General features: G+C 42.3%; 1 non-coding gene across 1 annotated transcript; it reads right to left on the reverse strand.

The window, feature by feature from the left end:
- Positions 1-9,023: 9,023 nt before the first annotated feature.
- On the reverse strand, positions 9,024-9,206 carry LOC116407341. The gene has a single exon (XR_004220285.1). It is a non-coding gene; the product is annotated as a U2 spliceosomal RNA (small nuclear RNA).
- Between the last annotated feature and the right edge of the window lie 4,146 nt (positions 9,207-13,352).

Raw genomic sequence — 13,352 nt, forward strand, 5'->3', positions numbered from 1 at the left:
ATACATAAATATACATAAAAAGTGACTTAAAAAGCCCCAGCCTTTCGGCCGGATTATAAAAATTCTCTTGCCCCTACCAAAAGGGTCTGGGGCTATAAGAGCATGTGCAAATTAGAATAAAGTGCCGTGTGCGCTAAAGTGCCAGGTGCATCACCAAGTGATTTTCTGGCACCCCAGGGGTGCAAATCCTGGGGCTCAATTTTCTGTTTGCAGGCCCTTTGGCCAGAGGATCAAGTGTTTCTCCGCCAAGCAGTGAGGAGGGGCTTACCGATATATCCCTTAGCTAGGATGCATCCCCCCCACGACAAGAACAGATGATATTGTATCATCCTTGAGTACCTCACCCTGAGGGATTGGTGCTCTCGATGCCCATGTGCCCGAAGACAGCATGTGCGGGCGGACCCACCTTCACCGAAGCTAGGGCAGGGACCACCAAGTCAGGGCCTAGGGTCAAGCCACGAGGACTATGACACCTATCCCAGATGCTCAAATCCAACACAAAAAGGGAAGTGTGCAGTTGCAATACCATTAGTCGCCTTATTCAAGCCCCAGCTGGCAGCTGGTGCAGTTTCAAAAAATAAAAATGTAGAGCATGATTAGGCATAAAAAGCATGTGCAAAGCCCCGACAAAAAGGTCGGCAGCTCTTCCCAAAAGGGAGCACAGCTTCTCCCCTTTCATCATGCCCCCCGCTTCATCACAAGTAGCAATTATCTGATCTGAAACTGATAAGAACAGATCAGATTTCAAACAAGCTTTATTAAAAATCCAAAATAGCCAAAAGAACAATTTTAGATCAACATATTAATTTTTAAAGGAGTTCCACATATTTGGGTACCATCATTTCTTAGCTTTACAAAGACCCATTATTTTACAATCTCTCAAAAAATATGTGTACATATTACTAAATACAAGGCCAGTACAATCATTTACAGGTATAAATTCACACTTAAAAATTAACAAATTCCTTACTTTCCACAAAGCGTCATTTGTACAATTCAACATTATCCATAAAACACGGGCTTGATCTTTATTTGGACAGTTGAAAGAGGCATAACAAATAACATAATGATCCATAAAAGATAAACCACATAGCCACTTGAATAAAAGACCCAATATTTGCCAGACCTCCTGTGCGTATGGGCAATTACAAAATATATGTAAGACAGTTTCATCAAGGGCACACTGACCCCTAGGACACTTTGCCGTAACTACAAGGCCTCTCCAGTGTTGAAATAATCTTGTAGGAAGACACTCATGAATTATTTGCCATGCTAAATCCTTATGATCATTTGCAAGATATTTGTCAGCAGCACATCTCCAAATAACCTTAGATTTTGTTTCTGAAAAAAACCAAACTCTCACAACATTCTTTATTTTTTATCATTTTTGATAATTTATGTTGATCACTTAGGACTTTCCAGAATTACATAATGCTTAGGAGAAGTAAGTAAAACTGGGGTATTAAGAGGAAGATGATAAAATGTATGCCTCCGAAAAATATGACCAGCCGCATACCTTAAAAACATTGAAAAAACACCATCTTTGTTAAAATTTTTATAACGCATACAAAAATACTTAATATATAAAAAGGACCTCAAATCCAGAATATTTTTACCACCAAAAATTTTCTGCTTACACAAGATTTTCCCGCTTCAATTTTTCCATTTTTGACCCCCAATATAAAGATCACCTTCATCAATTTTTTTTTAGATATAACTCATTTGGAGGAAACACTAAAGCAACAAATAACATGATTGGCAATAAAACAGACTTAATAATTAAAATTTTCCCTTCCATTGATAAGGATCTAAGGTATTTTCTTTTCAACCTTATCTGAGACTTGATCCCAGCATTTATTACCGTTATGTTTATCAAAGGTAATACCCAAAATTATATTATATTTCATTTTTCACAGAGGTTTTTGAGAAATGTTGAAAGTCCCAATTTCCAAAGGTCATGTATTCACATTTTGATAAATTAAGTTTAAAACCAGAAGATGCACAAAACCCATCAATGATTAAAAAAGACCTCCTAAAAGCAGCAGCAGTTGTACAATAAATAGAGATGTCATCCATATAACCTAAAACCTTAATTTGATTGCCCCCACCACCAGGAATAGGAACACCTTTATTCACTTTATCCTTTATCAACGGCAACAATGGTTCAATCGCCATTCACAGAAACATTACTAAAAGAATCCATATATAGCAACTTTAACCATTTGATAAAAATAACTGGAAAACCCATTTTTTCGAGGACCTTAAAAAGGTAAACGTGCGATACCCTGTCGAGACAAAATAGCAAGAGCTTGTTGCCTTTCTTGTTGATATCAAATCATATCCCGAATAACATTGAGGTGCTCCCATATTGAACAACCTGGAACACCACAAACTTGACTTGGAGAGATGACTTCAGAAATTACACCCTTCATCCTGTTGGCAAGGATTTTTGCAAACACCTTATAATCAGTATTTAACAGGGTAATAGGTCTCCAATTTCCAAGATCTGACCTATCACCTTTTTAAAAAGCAAAGAAAAAACACCTTGACGCCATGACATAGGTAAAACATTTGAGTTAAAAGCTTCTTTAAGAACACACAAAAGATTCTCCTTTAAAATAGACCAGAAAGATATATAAAATTCAATAGGAATACCATCTGATCAGGGAGATTTACCTTTTTTAAAACTCTTAATAACATCAAATAATTCCTTTTCTAAAAGGTCACCACATAAAAAATGCTGGTCATCCACATTTAATACATCATTCAAAACGTTAAGAGAATCCGCCAGAAAACAAGAATCAACACATTTCTCACTAAAAAGATCAATGATTAAATCTTTTGTTCCACCCAATTTCTTGAAAAAGAAACAGGAACACTTTTCATCCTCTTCATGATGCTTAGCCCGTGCATTAAATATTATTTCTTTACCCTTATGATCTAATACGTTCTTAATTTCCTTTTTAAAATCAGCAATCCACACCAGCATTTTGTAATTTTATAAAAGTTTGCAACCTTACATTTAAATTTTTAAAAACAGATCTACGTTCTTTTGCTTGTATTTTACCAACCTTAATAAAATATTTCCGAATTTTGGTTTTCATTTCTTCCCACCAACACAAGAAGGTCTGGCATGGGTCTTTTAACAATCTTAAATTTACGATAAAAAGCAATTAAATCATTCTTAATTTGCACGTCATCCAACAAACTTACATTTAACTTCCATGAACTTTTATGTATCTTAGATTCACCAAGACCACCAAGAGAAGCAAAAAGAAGATTATGATCAGAAAACAAATTTGACATTAAACCAGCCCCCTTAGGGATAATATTAGAGGAAGAAAAAATAAAACCAATACGAGATTGCATAAGCCCACTTGTCCAAGTAAAACCTGGATCTAAAGGATGACACTTTCTCCATACATCTAAAAGATTAAAATCAGATAATAAATTTTTGAGTTGATTTGAAGTCTTATCCACATTAGATATAACATTGCCACCTTGTCTCTTTTCATTTGACATAATACAAGTAAAATCCCCACCCACCCTACTAGGAACAATTTCAGTAATAGATTTAACATTCACATACTTATTTTTAAAAAGAATACCAACTCCAGAAGACCTATTATCGTTTGATCCTGACCAAAAGGATAGCCCAGCAGACCAGTCTTTTTTAATATCTTATAGTCCAGACTGTAATAAATTCCACATTCCTGTAAAAAGAAAATATCAAAGTTCAATGTAATAAGCCAGGCAAATAAAGCTGCCCTTCTCACTGGGCTCTTTAGACTCCTCATATTAAGTGAGGCCACCTTAAGTTCAGAATCAGCCATTATTTGCGTAATGACTGAATAACACCTTCACTGATGTCAGTCTCTGTGCCAGTTCCTGTTTCAATGTCAAGACGAGATGACGCTTCATCAGAAGAAGATGCATCTGAGATCATCCATTCCACATCCAAAGGATCACCAAAAATGGAAAGATTATCACCTACTCTTGCAACCTTTGAAGAAACAGGGACAGCTGAACATTCATCTCTATCCCGCTTTATTTGATGAGGGTCAAGTGGAAGATCAGAAACACCAGATATCTCTTCCGAAGAGGTTTCCAGAATAACACCAGAACGGATCACCACCTCAGATGAAACGTGAACCTCAGGAAACAAGGACTCCCCGGAACCATCAATGACTTTAGAGTCTGAAATAGAAAGGGGAGAAATACACGAACCACGGATCGTCAGAATCGTATGGGCCACCTCCTCTACAGTCTCAGGAACAACACCAGGTGACTGAAATGGAGCACTCAAGGTGACCAGGACCGCAGGATCAGTTCTTTTTGCAGCCATCTCCGCGTAAAACACATTTGGCTTTAGGGAGGAAGAAGAAGAATGAGCAGAACAAGGAGGACGAGGGGGAAGAGGATCTGATTTAACAGATGTAACAGATGTATCTGTCGCTTTAGTCACATCACCACCTATGTTCCTAACTCTTACTGGACAGTCTTTAAAGAGGTGATCAACTGCTCCACAAGTACTACATGTCTTGCTTTTTGGACAGGAAACAGTGGTATGACCCCATTCTCCACAGTTTTTACACTGAGGTCTAGGATCCTTACAATCTTGCTGGATGTGGTCATACCTACCGCAACGTCTGCAAAAACGCGGCATATCTGGATAAAATAGATATTCACGATCTTTCCCAATCAAAAAACTAGAAGGGGGATGCAACTGACAACCAATATCATTAGGATCCCTCTTCCATTGCACAAAAAAATTTCTTTTCCCATTCCATAAATTGCAGGCGTTAAGAACATTAAGGGAAAATTTGACGTCTGAGCAATATCTAGACTAAAAAAGAGAGATTATCCACAGACACAAAGGGATTAAAAACATGGACAACAAGAGGAATCTCTGTCTCATAAAGCAAAGTAAACTTAATCCCTTTCAAAATTGGATTATCTCTATTTGTCTTAAGGCAGTCATAAAAGCCTACTTTCTTGTCTCTTAAAAAATAAATATACATTTCACTAAAAGCAATTTTTATACAATTTTTCACATCAATATAATCTCTATTTTGTATTGTTTCACAGTTGGACATATAAAAGGACCATATAAAACCATTTCATGATTAAAATTCTTAAGACCCCCTACAGACTTAAAAAGAGGCCTGACTGATTTCCAGACCTCTTGAGCATAGGGACAATTCCAGAACAAATGTAAAATGGTCTCGTCTATGCAGCATGTATTTCTCGGGCATACCCCTCTGGCCACCAGCCCTCTCCTATGTTGGAACTCTCTAGTAGGGAGGCACTGGTGGACAATGGCCCAGGAAAGGTCTTTGTGGACATTTGCCAAGAATTTTCCAAACACATTGCGCCATACCTTTTTAGACCTTTCCCCGGAAATGTTTGAGACGGGTAAAACCAATTCATCCCGTTTTAAAACCTTTTGTTGATGCTGAAATGTTGGGGGACCAGAAGAAGGTGACTGTTTTCAGATTAAAAGTTCTCACAGCTTTTTCTAAAACCACATAGTGCTTGGGAGGACATAAAAGAACAGGAGAATTTAGGGGTACACGAAACCAGTGTTTAAAAACCATGCCCGCTAAAAAACAACTAAACAACTAAAAATGCCATTCGTATTAAAAAGTTTAAAACAGAAACAAATATTTGATATAAAAGAAAACAAAGATTATGAACATTTTCCCACCATCTTATCTCTGTACATGTAATCCCTTTTGAGCTTTTCCATTTTTGAGTTCCATAAAAACTTAAAACAAACCCTGGTAAGCTTTTTAATGTACAGGTTAGAGGGGGGAAAAAACATAACCACATGAAGCATAATAGGCAATAAAATCATTTTGATAATTAAAACTTTCCCCTCCATGGTGAGTTCTCTTAAATTCCACATTAAAACTTTTCTTTCTAATTTTAATAAAACCGAATCCGAATTTTTCAAAATCAAGAGATAAAATGGCTAAGTTAAGACTTCTTTCTTTACAATACCATACCACATCACGTATAATATTGAGGGATTTGGCCATGCTCCTCCCAGGAACCCCACAAACCTGGTTAGCATGTATCAAATTTTCAATGAAAGGTTTAAAACTTAAGGCAATCATTTTGGCTAAGACTTTGTAATCAACATTAAGGAGAGTAATGGTCCTATAATTTTCCAAACTCTCCTTATCACCTTTTTTTAATGGATAAAACTTCCTGGTCTAAAACACTTAAATTACACTCTAAAACATTAAGACAATCTTTTAAAATAGAGGAATCAAAACATTTCTCATTAAAAATCAATTGATAAAATTAAAAGTCTCATTTAAAATAACATTCATATTAGTCTTGCCATTTAAAGATGAGATTAATTCTTTCTTAGACATTATTTTTTTACAAAAGAATCTTGAACATTTCTCACCTTCTTCTAGATGTTGGATATGAGAAATAAAAATCACTTCTTTTCCTTTCTGTTCCATTAGCTTCTTAATTTCTGCTTTCAAGGATAAAATCTCATTCTCAACATCAACATCTTCAAGTTTAAAAAGAGCTTGTAAACGCAAATTTGACAAATAAAACCATTGCTAAAATTTTGCTAGCATTCCTACAATACAGCTTTGCAATTTGCGCAACTAAAAACTCTGGATCACCCATCTTCCTCAATACCTGCAATAATTATGTGTGTGACACCCTATCATATGCCTTCTCAAAGTCTAAATTTAAGACCGCAATATTCTGCCCTCTGTCCCTAGTATACCAAATTGCGTCTCTGAGTGTGAGCAAGTTTTCATGTATTTGCCTCTTTGGCACCCCACAAACTTGTTCCTCCTTTATAACCTTATGTATTACTTTCTTTAACCTTACTGCAATTATTTTGGCTAATATTTTGTAATAGGAATTCAGAAGCGTTAGTTAGTCTCCAGTTTTTAAGTTTATCCTTTTCCCCTGTTTTTTTGTAAATTAAAGACACCACCCAATTCATCCATGAATTCGGTAAACATTCAATTCTAAAACTTTCTCTAAAAATAGACAAAAAATCCTCTCCTAACTCTTCACAAAATATTCTGTAAAACTCTATAGGGATCCCATCCTCCCCTGGCGTTTTTCCCAACTTAAAGCTTTTGACAATAAAATTTAACTCTTTGATAATTCACAACACAAATCAGCAGCTTCCTCTGCATCCAATTAACCACTTACCAAATCTAAAAAGGACTCCCCCCATCTTTAGGTGTAAAACTTATATACCTCATTTAACATATCCTTAATATCCGATTTCCCTTCAATCTGCTCAAAAAAATCCCTCCTTTTATCAATAACTTTTTTGAAAAAAAACCTGGCACATTTTTCCCCAGCCTCTAATTCCTTCACCCTGGCCCCAAAAATAATTTTTTTCCCAATATCTTCTAGCCCCTTTCTGACCTCCTTTGTGAAATCTCCACTTCCGAAGCTAAACCAATTTCCTGCAACTTATATGCCGTCTGCAGTCTTAATTTAGTTAAATCAAATAGCTCTTTTTGTTTAACGGCCTTTTCTTTCCCTATTCTAATAAAGAAAGACTTAATTTTTGTTTTTATCACCTCCCACCATTCCAGCATATTCCCAAAAGAGACTTTCTTCCTACACCAAACCTCATATTCTACTTTAAATCTGTTCCTCACCTCTTCCTCTTGCAATAAGCTGGTATTCATTTTCCATATTTTGGGTTTTACTCTATTTAACCCCCCATAGTCACATGAGCATACTAATATCCTATGGTCTGAAAACCCAGATACAATAACCTCAAACTTAGAAACTTGAAAAAAATCCGACAAAAAGATAAAATCAATCCTTGAAGACACTCGGTTATTCTGCACTGCTCTCTCTGGTGCCACTCTTTGCCACAGTTCTTACACGGGTCTTTTTTGGTATACGCTTCCCTCGCATGCCTAAACTCCATACATTTAGGCAATACAGCGGCTGGTCAGGATAGTATAAATACCCCCTATTCCTCCCGATGGAGAAGTTCGAGGGTGGATGCTCCCATCCTCCTATCCCAGTGTCACTTTTCTTAAAGATTACCATGAACCTCCATTTACCATTCCACACGTTCAAATCATTAGTAACGTTAAAGGTAAACCTTGCTGAACTGCAATATTTCTTCAGAAACAGCTCGATATCTGCATTTAAAACATAGGGATTATACATCAGGACAGTTACCGGTGTCTCAATGTCCTCTGAGATACAAGTCACCGTAATCCCTTAAAACACAGGGTCATTCCTATTCTCCGTAAATCCCTTGTAGAACTGATGGCATGTTTTCTCCTCAATAAAAGTAAGATCATAAGTACCTCTATTGGGATTGTCTTGTAAACAAAGCAGTTCTTTCCGGGTCTACCTCTATGGGGAGAGGGACAATAATGCCTCCTGCACCTTCGCTACCCTCCCCCCAACCCCCACCTGAGACACAAGCCACACACTACAGCATCTCTACAGCTGCCCTTCTACAGCCCTTCTCTGGCCTCTTTGGGCCTCTAGCTCTCTTTTGTGGCCTGCACCGGACAAGCACTCCGCACCGGAACAGCAACTTCAACACTCTCCCAGAAGCAAACATTTGCATAGCCCCGCCTCTTTCTGGCGCACACAATCAAGCACACAACGAGCTCCTGCATCGACTCCCGGCTGAAAGGGCATCAGACCAAACTACGGGGGGACGACGAGGACAGCAACCTGTCTCCTGCTACTGCTGCTGCACAACAAACACCACTGACTACTTGCTCCTGCTTCCCTTTAACTCTCTCCTCCTTCCTTGCATCGAGCCCGCTTGTGCTGCTGCTGTCACACGGTAGAGTGCAGTACAGTACAGTACAGCTCGGCTTGCCCCTGCCTTGCCTTGTTTCACTTCACACTGCTCCTCCGTGCTTGCCCGACAAACTTTGCAAAATGTTGCAAAGTTCTTTTCTTTCCTTCCTTGGGCTGTTGCTGCTGTTTCGTTGCACTTGTGCTGCTGCTGTGGATTTCCACTTGTTCTGATTTTTCAAACTGAATAAGAGAGGTGCACCGGTCCTGGAGGTACTGCAATACCAGGTCGATGCGTGGAGTGGACAGAGTAAGCTCTTCTTCCATCTCCCTGTTCCAAAAATCCATTTAATATATGGTCCCCAGATAGGGGACGTATCAGATATTAAACTGATAAGAACAGATTTTTTTTTTTTTTTTTTATTGAAAAATATACTTTATTATATATATATATAATATAGATATACAAAAAACAAACATTTACTTTTTCGTTCATTCATCACTTTGCAATATACTTGCACATTCAAATAAAGCAATGGAGGTGGGGGGGAGTGGATGGGGGGTGGGAGATGGGGGAAAGGGATGTGGAATTTGAAACGCCCAAAGCTTTATTTTCCACTTAATCTTAGACAACAAGGGAGGGATGGGGAGAAGGAGAGGGTTAGTTAGTCCTCTTCTTCCTCAAGGCTGTCCCGGATGTTGTAGTCCCGGAGCAGACTGTGAATCAGTCTGCGGCAGTCTTGGATTGTCATCCTCTCTCTCCTCAGAATGAGGCAGTTTCTGGAATACCACAAAACGTCCTTAAGAGTTCATAAGGCGCCAGGCTTCCTGAATTGCCCCTTCCGTGTGGGTACCCTAGAAAAGCCCATAAAGCACCGCATGGTGCGTAAGCAAGTTCCTGGGCACACAGTCTTTGAGTTCATGTTCCAGGGCATCAAGCAGGACCTGAGCAAACTGGCAATCCCAAAAGGTGTGCAAAGATGTTTCCTCATAAATGATGCACCGTGGGCAATGCCGGTACCTGCACAGGTTACGGGCATGCATGAATGTTCTGAGGGGCAACCCCCCCTGTATGGCCATCCATGACATGTCCTTGTGCTTGTTGGACAGGCTGTCTGAAGAAACATTCCCCCAAACAACCTTGACTGTGTCCGCAGGGAGCCCTGGAATAGACTCCATCTTGTCTTTGGCTCTGATCAACTTGTGGATTGTCTTTGGTTTCCACAAATCGGGCTTGACTCCCTCCAGTTGGTGTTCCCTCACAAACTTTGTAACATCCAGGTAAAACCAAGGGGTGTTCGAGTTGTAAGGGTAGGAGCTGTCCCACTTGTCCCACCCCAGCGAACGCCAAAGTGGAAGAAGAAAAAAGCGGGACATGGAGCTGCCAACAGTCCTTTTCTTTGCCGGTGATCGTCTGGCGGATGCAGTTACACATGAAGAAACTCCTCAGCAGGGTGGGGATGTCAGAGACTCCTTTTCCACCTTTGCAGGGGGCCTTGTACATAACTGACCGCTTTACTCTGTCCATCTTGGAGCCCCAGATGAAGTGGAAGACTGCCCTTGTGATGGCCCTGCGGACCGTAGCCAGCGGAGGCCATGCTTGGGCCATGTACTGCAGGACAGGAAGAATCTCATTCCGCAGCACCAGTGTCTTCCCTTCGATGGTGAGGTCTCTGAGACTCCAGAGGCCAATCTTTTGTCTGACCTTTGCCATTCTCTCCTCCCAGCACTTCAGGGCAGCGCCCTCACCGCCAAACCAGACTCCGAGGATCTTAATGAAGTCGGCTTTGATGGAAAAGGGGACGTTGTCAGAAGCCAGGTTCCAGTCTCCGAAGAGGAGGGTCTCTGACTTCCCGCAGTTGACTTTGGCTCCTGAAGCTTTGCTGAAGTCCTCGCAGGTCTGGACGAGCGATCTCACCGACTGCTGATCGGCACAGAAGACGGTCACGTCGTCCATGTACAGCGAGCACTTGATCTGGGATCTGGCAGGTCCTGGTGCGGTGATCCCTCTGATCTCTGGATTCCGTCGGATGCACTCGGCGAAGAGCTCTATGCAACAGACAAAAAGAAGAGGTGAAAGAGGGCAGCCTTGTCTGACCCCAGAGAGGACAGGGAAGGGGTCAGTTTTCCAGCCGTTCACCAACACCAAGCTGAAAATATCACGGTACATTAGACTGACATAAGAACAAAACATTTCACCCAGCCCAAACCTATGCAGGACCTTGTTCATAAAGACGTGGGACACACAATCAAAGGCGTGTACACGGCGGTCCTTGATGTAGTGAACCGTGTCCCTAATGAGAGCAAGGCTGTCTGCAATCCTGCGCCCGGGAATACCGCAGGTTTGATCCGGATGGACGATCTGTCCGATGACAGTCTTTAGCCGGTTGGCTAGTACCTTGGCGAGGATCTTGTAGTCCACATTCAGGAGAGAGATGGGACGCCAATTTTTAAGGTCACATCTCTCCCCCTTCTGCTTATACAAGATCGTGATCATTCCTTCCCTCAGCGACTGAGGCATCCTGCCCTCCACGGCCATCTCCTCGTACAGCTCGAGCAGGTCCGGGCCAATGAGGTCCCACAGCGCTACATAGAGCTCCGCTGGGAGACCGTCACTGCCCGGGGTCCTGTCTCGCCTAAAGGATTTGGCAGCAGAGTGCAACTCCTCCAAGGCCAAAGGGGCATTGGTGGCTGAAAGACCTGCGGGATCAATAAGGTTAGTGATACCTGACAGGAACCTCTCAGCCGATGTTTCATCTGTGTCTTTTTCCGTGTAGAGGGAGCTGTAGTAGTCGGTGACCACTTCCATCACTCCCTCCTTACCTGACTTCAGGGTGCCGGTCTCGTCGCGGAGCTCTGTCAGGGGTGTGTGGAGTGGAGCTTTCGGAAGAAGAAAGAGTTGCACTTTTCCCCCTTCTCGAGATGCTCCACTTTGGAGCGGAAGATGATGCGCCTGGATTCCTCCGCAAAGTGCCCTTTCAGGCCCTCTTTGGTCTCCTCCAGATCCTTTCTCACATCCCAGCCACACCGCTGGAGGTCTTGAAGGGACTGTAGATTTCGCTGCAGCCTCTTGAAGTTCCTCCTGCGTTCACAGGCTTGACGCCTGCCCTTCACCTGAAAGAAACTACGCAATTGAACCTTGACAAATTCCCACCAGTCACTGACATTATCAAAACAACATTTCTCATTCCTCCACCAAATGTATGCATCCCTCAGTTCTTGCATAACCTCCTCCCTTCCCAACAGTTCACAGTTCAGCTTCCAGGAGCCCGGGCCCGGAGGAAAACCACAGCCCAGAGATCCCTGAAAGTGAATGGCCCTTTGGTCAGAGAAGAAGCAGGGGACCATAGCATACCTTGTCTGCTTGATGGTACGGGAGGTAAACACAAAGTCAATCCTAGAACGCACTGAGCCATCGGGGCGGCACCAACTGTAATTCACAGTGCCGTTCCCAATGGACCCAACGGCGTCCTTTAAGGATGCTTCGGTTACCATCTCCTTAAGCAGTTTGGAGGTGACATCCAGTTTGGCACCGTTGCTGGTGCTGCGCCCGTCCTCCTCAATGGGGCAATTGAAGTCCCCGCCCAACACTACCGCCCAGGTGGTTGCTAACTGGGCCCGCAGGGTCTGGAATAGTTCCAAACGCTCACCCTTCTCAGGGGAGGCGTACACGTTGATAACAGGCTCCCCTGCCCAGGAACCGTCCACGACCAGTAAGCGGCCGCAGACTAGCTCAAGTACAGAATCAACAGTGAAGAGGCTCCCCCTGATCAGAATGGCGACCCCTGCAGACTTACAGCTATTACCCCCAGAACAGTAGGAGGGACCATGGGTCCACTGACGCATGAGGTGTTTGTAAGACCTGGAGAAAGGAAACGCACATTCCTGCAACATGTACACATTACAATTCTGACTGTCAAGAAATGCAAAGATGTTTTGTCGTCTCGTCCGGTCCTTAATACTCCTAACATTAATGGTGAATAAGTTAAAAGACCCCATTAGTTAAGAAATAAAAGGAAAAACCGTTAACGTTAGTCATTTATACGTTACCACTCCGGTCGGGCGGGTCTCCTCCTGCGTTGTTGGGCGGGGGGTGACTCTCTTCCGGAGATTCCAGCTGCTGTAGCAGGGCCTCTTCCAGTTGCAGGACCCTGTTGACATCTGCAGGCTCGACTGGGATCTGCTCGAGCTCTTCCAGGAGCAGTTCCATGTCCTCTGCTTCTACCTCTGTGGTGTGCACTGCCTCCACCTCCTCCCCCTCCTCTGACGATGTTGTGCCGTCCAGGCTTTGGCTGGGGCTGGAGTCTTCCCTTTGTTGTGCGTTTTGGCTGGGGCCGCAGGTGTTGCTCTGTTGTTGGCTGGAGCTGAAGGTGTCTGTTTCGCTTGAGCCACAGACGCATAGGTTCTTGATCTCTGCGGGCAGTCTCTGTAGACGTGTGAAGCCAATCCACACAGGTTGCAGGCTTTGGAGCGGGGGCAGTTTTTGGCTTCGTGGCCCAGCACCTTGCATATCCTGCATGCATTTGCTGTGCAGGTTTTTGCTTGGTGTCCCAGCTGTCCACATTTCCTGCAGGTTTGGG

This window comes from Xenopus tropicalis, chromosome 8, assembly GCF_000004195.4.
Source record: "Xenopus tropicalis strain Nigerian chromosome 8, UCB_Xtro_10.0, whole genome shotgun sequence".
Lineage (NCBI taxonomy): Eukaryota > Metazoa > Chordata > Amphibia > Anura > Pipidae > Xenopus > Xenopus tropicalis.